The sequence below is a fragment of the Heloderma suspectum genome, chromosome 7 (assembly GCF_057233095.1).
Source record: "Heloderma suspectum isolate Gila_16-S chromosome 7, 16-S_ref, whole genome shotgun sequence".
Lineage (NCBI taxonomy): Eukaryota > Metazoa > Chordata > Lepidosauria > Squamata > Helodermatidae > Heloderma > Heloderma suspectum.
Window position 1 is genome coordinate 19,179,546 of NC_139464.1, and position 9,333 is coordinate 19,188,878.

Here is a 9,333-nt window from a genome sequence, read left to right on the forward strand (position 1 = left end):
TTATGTTTAAAGGAATTGGCCTCTTGTGACTTTCTGTATAATAATTCTTGGTTGGCTCAGAATCACAGAGGGGTTTCTTTTGGAGCAAAGCCATTCATGTGCAAAGATGCTGCTGAACCCCCTCACAACAGAGTTCTAGATATTGAGCTTCAACAATATTTAGCAGCAAGTCAAGGACATCCCCTTGGTATATTCCATTGTAGCAGTCCCCAAAGCAAGCAAATTATCTGTTGGAATGGAATTGTTTTAGCTTAAAGATAACATTTATTTCACTCTTCTTCCAGATGATGAAGACTATGGTGATGCTGGGATGTTTTAGTAAAAGGTAAAGGTAAAGGTGTCCCCAACCAGTCGTGTCCGACTCTAGGGTGTGGTGCTCATCCCCGTTTCTAAGCTAAAGAGCCAGCGCTGTCCGAAGACGCTTCCGTGGTCATGTGGCCAGCATGACTGAACACCGAGGTGCATGGAATGCTATTACCTTTCCTGCCGAGGCGGTACCTATTTATCTACTTGCAATTTCTTGCTTTCGAACTGCTAGGTTGGCAGAAGCTGGGACTGAAGACGGGAGCTCACTCCGTCACGCGGCACTCGGGTCTCGAACTGCTGACCTGCCAACCTTCCAGTCTGCAGTTCAGCATCTTAACCACTAAGCCACCGCGGCCCCATATGATGTTTTAGTAGCATCCCATATTTTGAAAGGACTTGCTCAAGCGGCTGTATGCCCTGGCCGTGGGCTGCTAAGGTTTGGGGGTGCCGAGATAATGATAAGCCAAATCCGGGTTTGCTTACAAGGAGATTTTATTGAGTACTTACAGCACACAGGTGTACCCCAGTGGTTGGATCAGACAGCTTCTCTGAACCCAGAGCTAAGGGGTACAATGGGTCTTATACTATACATGTTAGCAGTGAGGCAGCATGACAGCTGCAACTGTTAATTAGCATTCATCAGCAACCTTCCCAGCATAGGCTAACAGCCCCACATCAGAGGGGAGACAATTAGAACATTCCCAGCACAGACACCTGTAAACAGAGCCTAAACAGAGCCTCATTTCTCAGGTGCTTCCTAGGCCCTGATAACAGAAATGGTAGCTCGTTAGCATGGAATGTGCTGAGGCAGCGATATTGACCTTTGACTCATCGCACAAGCTCAGAGGCCCACTAGCAAGGAAATTGCACTTAATAATGAACTAGAGCAAAGCATTATGGATTTCTAGGCCCCTCTAAAACTACAGGTGACTTGGTTACAGGCTGGGGCCATTACACTGGCATGCGTTGAGGTGGGGGCTGAAGGCCTCCCATGTCATGTTCAACATTATCATTTCTATAAGGAACCAAGAAGTGGGTTGCTAAGCCTGCTTTTTTCTTTTTTTAAAGGATGCAGTGTTGTTGGCCATCAAATGCGTGCATGTGTTTCTGTCTGTTGTATATACACACATGGGTGATAAGAAATATGTTATTCTTAAGGTCGCACAATCTGCTGTACAAGCTGCCAAGGTGAGAAATGTTGTTGATCTTCATTTGTTAATTTTGCAAGGGTGACCATTTGGTATGATTTGTATGGGGTCGCACTATCTGCACTACCGCTCCCTTGATCGGTGCCCTCAATTGTGCATGTGTTAAAGTGATGCCCACTGCCTGTCGAGGGCACTGTCTGTTGCTCAGCAACCATGTATCTGTGCAGGGCTGGTTTAGCAGCCCCTCATGCCTCTGCTGCCATCTTCTGATGCCCCTATTAAGAGTGGTGATAGTCAAGTTTTCTGTGTAGTGGGGTTCAGTGATGGATGCTATTAACTCATCAGCAAACTGGTACATAGGCTGGCACCAGATGTCAACAATACCTCGTTTCAATGCAATACCATGACTTCACATACCGCATTGGAGCCTGTAAATCTGGTCCTACGAGCAGCTCTCCTTCTGCAGTGGCTCTTACGTTACTGTAACTGCTGCTGCAGGTTCTCAGGAGGGAAAGTCTGTCTTCACTACCATCATCTCAGTCATCTTCTCCTCAGACAATTAGTGTCTCATCAGGGACATTAAACCTTTCCCTTCAGGAATCCAACAGGGAATCACACTCACAGAATTGCAGAGGGTTGGATCCAACCCTCACACAAGTGGATGTCCATTCCTACAATGGGATTCTGCTGGCATGACGGAAGTTCCTTGTTCTCTCCCCCTGCCACAGCACCCATGCATGCCCCAAATCTTCTTTGGAGGGTCCCCCAACTCCCTGAACCAGATATCGGGGGGGGGGAGACAGAGGGAGCACAGGGGGAAGAGGAAATTCTTTCCAGCAGAGGTTCCTTTCCACTGGAGGAATGACACCATTGGATACAATCCAGTGTAACAATTTCCAGAGGGGTATCTGTGTCAGTCTGTTCTAGGAAAAACAACATTCTTGTGGCACCTTAAAGACCACTGAATTTACCAGAAAGCAACAGGTGCATTTTGTTAACGCACATGATAGTTTTGTATGTATTTGCCAGAGTTCAGTGCTAGAACACACTACAGTGTCTGTGATAGTTGAAATCTCCAATTCTGGAAATGTTCCCCTAATTAGAATTTTCCAGATTTTTGATATGTTCACAACATTGCTTCTATGAATTAAATATGGCTGGTTTGATTTCTTTTGCAATTCGTTTGATGACAGAACCCAGTTTTCAGTAGGTTGACTGGGCTATTAAGACTGGGCCGCTTAGAGAAAGCTCTCCTCTCCCTCTGCTTCAGAATGCATGCAATTAAGGTAGTCACAAGATATGTTCTTAAAATGCATTGCACTCTTTGGCAATTAACAGTTCAATCCCATACACATCTGCTCTGAAGCAAGACACATGAGTTGAATAGCACTTCCTTATAGAATCATAGAATCATAGAATAGTAGGGTTGGAAGGGGCCTACAAGGCCATCGAGTCCAACCCCCTGCTCAATGCAGGAATCCAAGTCAGAGCATCCCCGACAAATGGCTGTCCAGCCTCGTCTTGAAGGCCTCCAATGTGGGAGAGCCCACCACCTCCCCAGGTAATTGGTTCCATTGTCGTATTGCTCTGACACAAAGGAAGTTTTTCCTGATGTTCAGCCGGAATCTGGCTTCCTGTAACTTGAGCCCATTATTCCGTGTCCTGCACTCTGGGATGATCAAGAAGAGATCCTGGCCTTCTTCTCTGTGACAACCTTTCAAGTACTTGAAGAGTGCTATCATATCTCCCCTCAGTCTTCTCTTCTCAAGGCTAAACATGCCCAGTTCTTTCAGTCTCTCTTCATAGGGCTTTGTTTCCAGTCCCCTGATCATCTTTGTTGCCCTCCTCTGAACCCTCTCCAGTTTGTCTGCATCCTTCTTAAAGTGTGGTGCCCAGAACTGGACACAGTACTCCAGATGAGGCCTAACCAGTGCTGAGTAGAAGGGAACTAGTACTTCCCTGGATTTGGAAGCGATGCTTCTATGAATGCAGCCCAAAATAGCATTTGCCTTTTTTGCAGCCACATCACATTGTTGGCTCATATTCAGCTTGTGATCGACAACAATTCCAAGATCCTTCTCGCTCGTAGTGTGGTTGAGCCACGTATCCCCCATCTTGTAACTGTGCCTTTGGTTTCTTTTTCCTAGGTGCAGAACTTGGCATTTGTCCCTATTAAATGCCATTCTGTTGTTTTCTGCCCAGCGCTCCAGTGTATCAAGATCACTTTGAATTTTGTTTCTGTCTTCCAAAGTATTAGCTATCCCACCCAATTTGGTGTCATCTGCAAATTTGATCAGCATTCCCTGCACCTCCTCCTCCAAGTCATTCATAAAAATGTTGAAGAGCACTGGGCCCAGGACTGAGCCCTGCGGTACCCCACTCGTTACCTCTCCCCAGCTTGAGAAGGTCCCATTGATAAGCACTCTTTGAGTCCGATTCTGTAGCCTGTGGATCCACCGGATCGTTGTTTCATCTAGCCCACTTCGAGCTAGTTTGCTCATCAGGATATCATGGGGCACTTTGTCGAAAGCTTTGCTGAAGTCGAGGTATATGATGTCTACAGCATTCCCACGGTCTACAAGGGAGGTTACTTGATCAAAAAATGAGATCAGATTTGTCTGGCAGGACTTGTTTTTGACAAATCCATGTTGGCTTCGAGTAATCACGGCATTGTTGTCAAGGTGCTCCCAGATGGATTGCTTTATGATCTGCTCCAGAATTTTCCCAGGAATTGATGTCAGACTGACTGGTCTGTAGTTCCCAGGTTCCTCCTTTTTACCCTTTTTGAAGATAGGGACAACGTTAGCCCTCCTCCAGTCATCTGGCACTTCCCCCGTCCTCCATGATTTCTCAAAGAGAATAGACAGCAGTTCTGAGAGTTCTTCTGCCAGTTCCTTTATGACTCTAGGATGCAGTTCATCTTGCCCTGGAGATTTGAACTCATTCAAAGTAATGAGGTGTTCCTTGACCATATGCCTGTCGATCTCAAGCTGCAATCCTGCCCCTTCAGCCTGTACTTCGCCTTTGCCAGGGGGGTCATAGACCCTCTTTTGGGAGAAGACTGAGCCAAAGTAGGAATTGAGCACCTCTGCCTTTTCTTTGTCATCTGTTATCATTTTTCCATCTTTATTTAATAGCTGAACCACCATTTCTTTCCTCTGCCTTTTACTATGCACGTAGCTGAAGAAAGCCTTTTTGTTGTTTTTAATATCCCTTGCTAACCTCAGCTCATTCTCAGCTTTAGCCTTCCTGACGCCATCCCTGCAATTCTGTGCTATCTGCCTGTACTCTTCCTTTGTTACTTGGCCTTCTTTCCACTTCCTATGTGTGTCCTTTTTTGTTTTCAGGTCATCCCTAAGCTTTTTGTGAAGCCACATTGGCTTTGGACTCCCTTTCTTGTTAGTCTCTTGCCATGGAACCTTACTGATCATTGTTCTGAGTTTATTAAAATCAGCTTTCCTAAAATCCAGGGTACATGTTTGACTACACTCAGCTTTTGCTTCCCTGAGAACCAAGAACTCAAGTATAACATGGTCGCTTTCCCCCAGAGTTCCTGTAACTGCTACTTTATCCACTAAGTCATCTCTGTTGGTTAGGATCAAGTCAAGGATAGCCGATCCTCTAGTTCCTTCCTCTACTTTCTGTAGGAGGAAGTTATCCGCCACACAAGTCAGGAATTTCCTGGAGGGGCCATGTTTTGCAGAATTTGTCTCCCAACAAATATCGGGGAAATTGAAGTCCCCCATTACTACTACATCATGCTTCCTTAAAACATTGGCTATTTGCTTTTCAAAAGTTTCATCCTCGTCTTCTCCTTGATTGGGTGGCCGGTAGTAGACTCCGACCACCAGGTTCCTTTTATTCTTTGCTCCATTTATTTCAACCCAGATGCTCTCGATGGGGCTACCAAGCTCATCCTCCTGTATTTCTGTGCAGAGATATGTATTTTTCACATACAGTGCAACCCCACCTCCCTTTCTGTTCCTCCTGTTCTTTCTGAACAAGTTATATCCTTCAATTGCTGTATTCCAGTCATGAGAATCATCCCACCAAGTCTCAGTTATACCTATCAGGTCATAATTTCCCTCTTGTATTAAGAGTTCAAGTTCGTTCTGTTTGTTTCCCATACTCTGGGCATTAGTATATAGACATCGAAGACCATGTGCTTCATAGTCTGGCTTTCTTCCTACATGTGTCTGAAGAGTATTATTGGGCGCTATCAGAGCTGTTCTCTCCATTGCAGTGCATGCGCCTATGTCCATTGTTACCCCCAACATTACATCTCCCTTCCCCGTAGAATTCAGTTTAAAGCCCTCCTGATGAAGTTCTTCATGCTGTGGCCAAACATATTCTTCCCAGCCTTTGTGAGGTGCAACCCATCCCTAGCCAACAGCCCATCTTCCAGGAAGTATAGCCCATGGTCCCAGAATCCAAATCTCTCTCGTCGGCACCACCTTCGTAGCCAGTCATTCACCTGGAGTATTTTTCATTCCCTTTCTATCCCTCTTCTAACTACTGGAAGGATGGATGAAAAAACTATCTGGGCCCCAAAGTTCTTGAGTTTCTTTCCCAAAGCTTCAAAGTCTGACGTGATCTCTTCGTAGCTCTGCTTGGCGGTATCATTTGTTCCCACATGGATGAGAAGAAAGGGATCCCTGTCAGTGGGCTTTATGAGTGCAGGCAACCTTTCAGTCACGTCTCTAATCTGTCCTCCCAGGAGACAACATACCTGGCGAGTCCATGGGTCTTCGCGACATACTTGGGTCTTGATCCCACGCAGCAAGGAGTCTCCCACTACTACCACTCTTCTCTTCTTCTTCTTGTAGGCCTGGGTTTCATCGCCTCTGTTTGACTGACCTTTAGCCTCTTGCTCACTCTCATGCAGGTTCCCCTGTGATTCTTCCTCTGCAGGCTGTCCTCCAGTCTCATCTGCAAGTACCTGGAATTGGTTCCACAGCTCCACTGCTTCCACTGGTGCAGAGTGGCGTCTAGTTCTTCTTCTCCTAACTGTCACCGTTTTCCAAGGAGTATCCTCTATTCCATCTTTCTTCACCTCAGCATTTCCCACTGCCTCATCTTGCTGTTGCTCTTCAAGCTTCTGGTCTGCCCTTTGCTGCTGTAGTTCCCCCATTCTGTCCAAGAACTCTTCGTGTTCTCTTATTCCCCGGAGGGTCGACAGTCGCCGCTCCAGTCCACTTACTTTTTCCTCCAGCAGCGTGATCAACTTGCACTTGTTGCAGGTGTAGGCCATGTTGTTCTCAGGCAAGAAAACAAACATTGCACACACCTTGCAGGTCACCACCACTGGAGAGTCTTGTCCTTCCATAGCCTCTTTTCCCTTTTGTGTCTAGCTTTGTGATTGTTCTAGACTAGCCTGTGCCTGCTCCTCTACTCAGTAGAGGTTAAAAGCAGAGTCCCACTGGTGTGGAAGTGTGTGCTACAAGTCAAATAAATGAAAAAAAGTTAGTAAAAAAAAAATTAAAAAATGTTAGGGGCCTCCCCCTTGACCTCCCCTGCCCAACTCCCCTGGCCAACTCCTGTTTGCTTCCCCTGTTCGCTCGCTCTGTTTGCTCGCTCTCTGGGAGCTTGCCTGCTTCTGTAGTCCCTGGACCAGCTGGAGCAGCTTGCTCTGCTCTGCTCTGCTCAGCTGGGAGTTGGGAAACAGACTGAAGCTTCCCGCCCAGTCAGCTGCTGGGAGTACTCAGGCCACACCCCTCCAATTCAGTTGGAGCTCTCAGAAGCACCTGGTGAGCTCACAGCCAATCAGAAGGATAAAGGGCAGCGCCCTGGGCTTCCTGCAACCCACTTACCTCTTAGCCTCTGTCTCCTTTGTCTCCTTTGTCTCTTCAACCACTGCAACTCCCCTGGCCAACTCCCGTTTGCTCCCCCTGTTCGCTCGCTCTGTTCGCTCACTCTCTGGGAGCTTGCCTGCTTCTGTAGTCCTTGGACCAGCTGGAGCAGCTTGCTTTGCTCTGCTCTGCTCAGCTGGGAGGCGGGAAACAGACTGAAGCTTCCCGCCCAGTCAGCTGCTGGGAGTACTCAGGCCACACCCCTCCAATTCAGTTGGAGCTCTCAGAAGCACCTGGTGAGCTCACAGCCAATCAGAAGGATAAAGGGCAGCGCCCTGAGCTTCCTGCAACCCACTTACCTCTTAGCCTCTGTCTCCTTTGTCTCCTTTGTCTCTTCAACCACTGCAACTCCCCTGGCCAACTCCTGTTTGCTCCCCCTGTTCGCTCGCTCTGTTCGCTCGCTCTCTGGGAGCTTGCCTGCTTCTGTAGTCCCTGGACCAGCTGGAGCAGCTTGCTCTGCTCTTCAAGGTAAGTGTGTAGAGGGTTGCACTCTTCATCTTGAATATATCCAAGAACAGGCTTCCTTGAGCTTTTCTGCACATCTGCATCCATTGGAACCTGGAACGGCCATTCTTACTTCCCTTGGCCACCCTTCCCAAATGAATGTATGCACACAGATCCATGCTGAAAAAAAACTAAAACTAGGCCAACTGTACGTTATTGTTCAGATTAAATCAGAACACCTTCTCAAAGATATCCAAAAAGCAAAACAAGCAAGTGAAGGGCTCTGGCTGAGAGGTACAGCGCATATTCTGCTTGCAAAAGGGCCCAGATTCGATCCTGGCATCTCCAGGTAGGGCTGGGAAAGAATCCTGCCTGAATCCTGGAGGGCCCCTGCCAAGCAGTGGAGACAATCCCAAGCAAGATGCACCAGTATTCTAACTCTGTATAAGGCAGCTTCCTAAGGCACTTGATACGGAAGGTGAAAGAGAAGATTAAAATAATTTCTTTTTTCAAGTTTGTTGGACTAACATTAATTAAGTCAGGGGTCTCCCATGGTGCTCACAAAAGGGTGCCCAACATGGTACCCATGAGCACTCAGTTTTAAGGGTGCGATCCTATGCATGTTTAGCCAGAAAAAAGTCCTACAACTCCCAGCATGTCCCAGCCAGCATAGCTGGGGGGTGTAGGACTTTTTCTGGCTAAGCATACATAGGATTGTGTCCTAAAAAAGTAATTTTAAATTATTTTTGAAGGTTTTAAAAAAAACATACATATTGTACAAACTGTGTACAACGTGTTCGTAATTATTCATAGGCTTCAACCAAGGCAGACCAAATATCTAAGTAAGTATTCATTTGAAGATGGCACCTATATGCCACCCATTCAAATATTAAAAGTGTTGTAAGGTCTTCAGTCCATTGCATTATAGGAGCCAAGATTTTATCCTTCCAATGTTGTAATATCAGTCTTCTAGCTGTCAGCTTTTACACTGACCATTTGTTAATTTTCATGAAGCAGGTAAATAATTTAAAAGAGTGTGTGCATCAGAGAATATTAAAGATGGTTCCAGTACAAAATTTATCTGTGTAATAAGCTCCCCCTCCCGAACCGCCCAGAGAGCTTCGGCTATTGGGTGGTATAGAAATGAAATAAATAAAATAATAAAAGAAAAAAAGAAAAGAAGCAGCTACTGGACATTGCCAGAATGTGTGTTTAAAAGATGCATTAGCTGTATTGCACTTCCAGGAATTACCTGAATTAGACAATCCCTTATTAAAGAGATGTGGTGGTGTTCAATAGACATGAAACAAAAGTTTTTGCTGAATAAGACACAGCTTCAGATCCATAGATGCGACAGGTAGATGCCAAAGCAGTGATCCACTGATTAGGCATTTCGTGGTGGTTCCCACAGTTTCCCAAATTCCTAAATGTGCTCAGTGGTCCAAAAAGGTCAGGGACCCCTGCATGAAGTGAATAAGTCTGTGTTAGAGTCAAGCATATACAGTATAATGAATGGCCTCTTTTTTGAAATAACATTTCAGCTCTTGCAAAGCTTATCTTACTTATCCTAATAGTTTTGTACAATG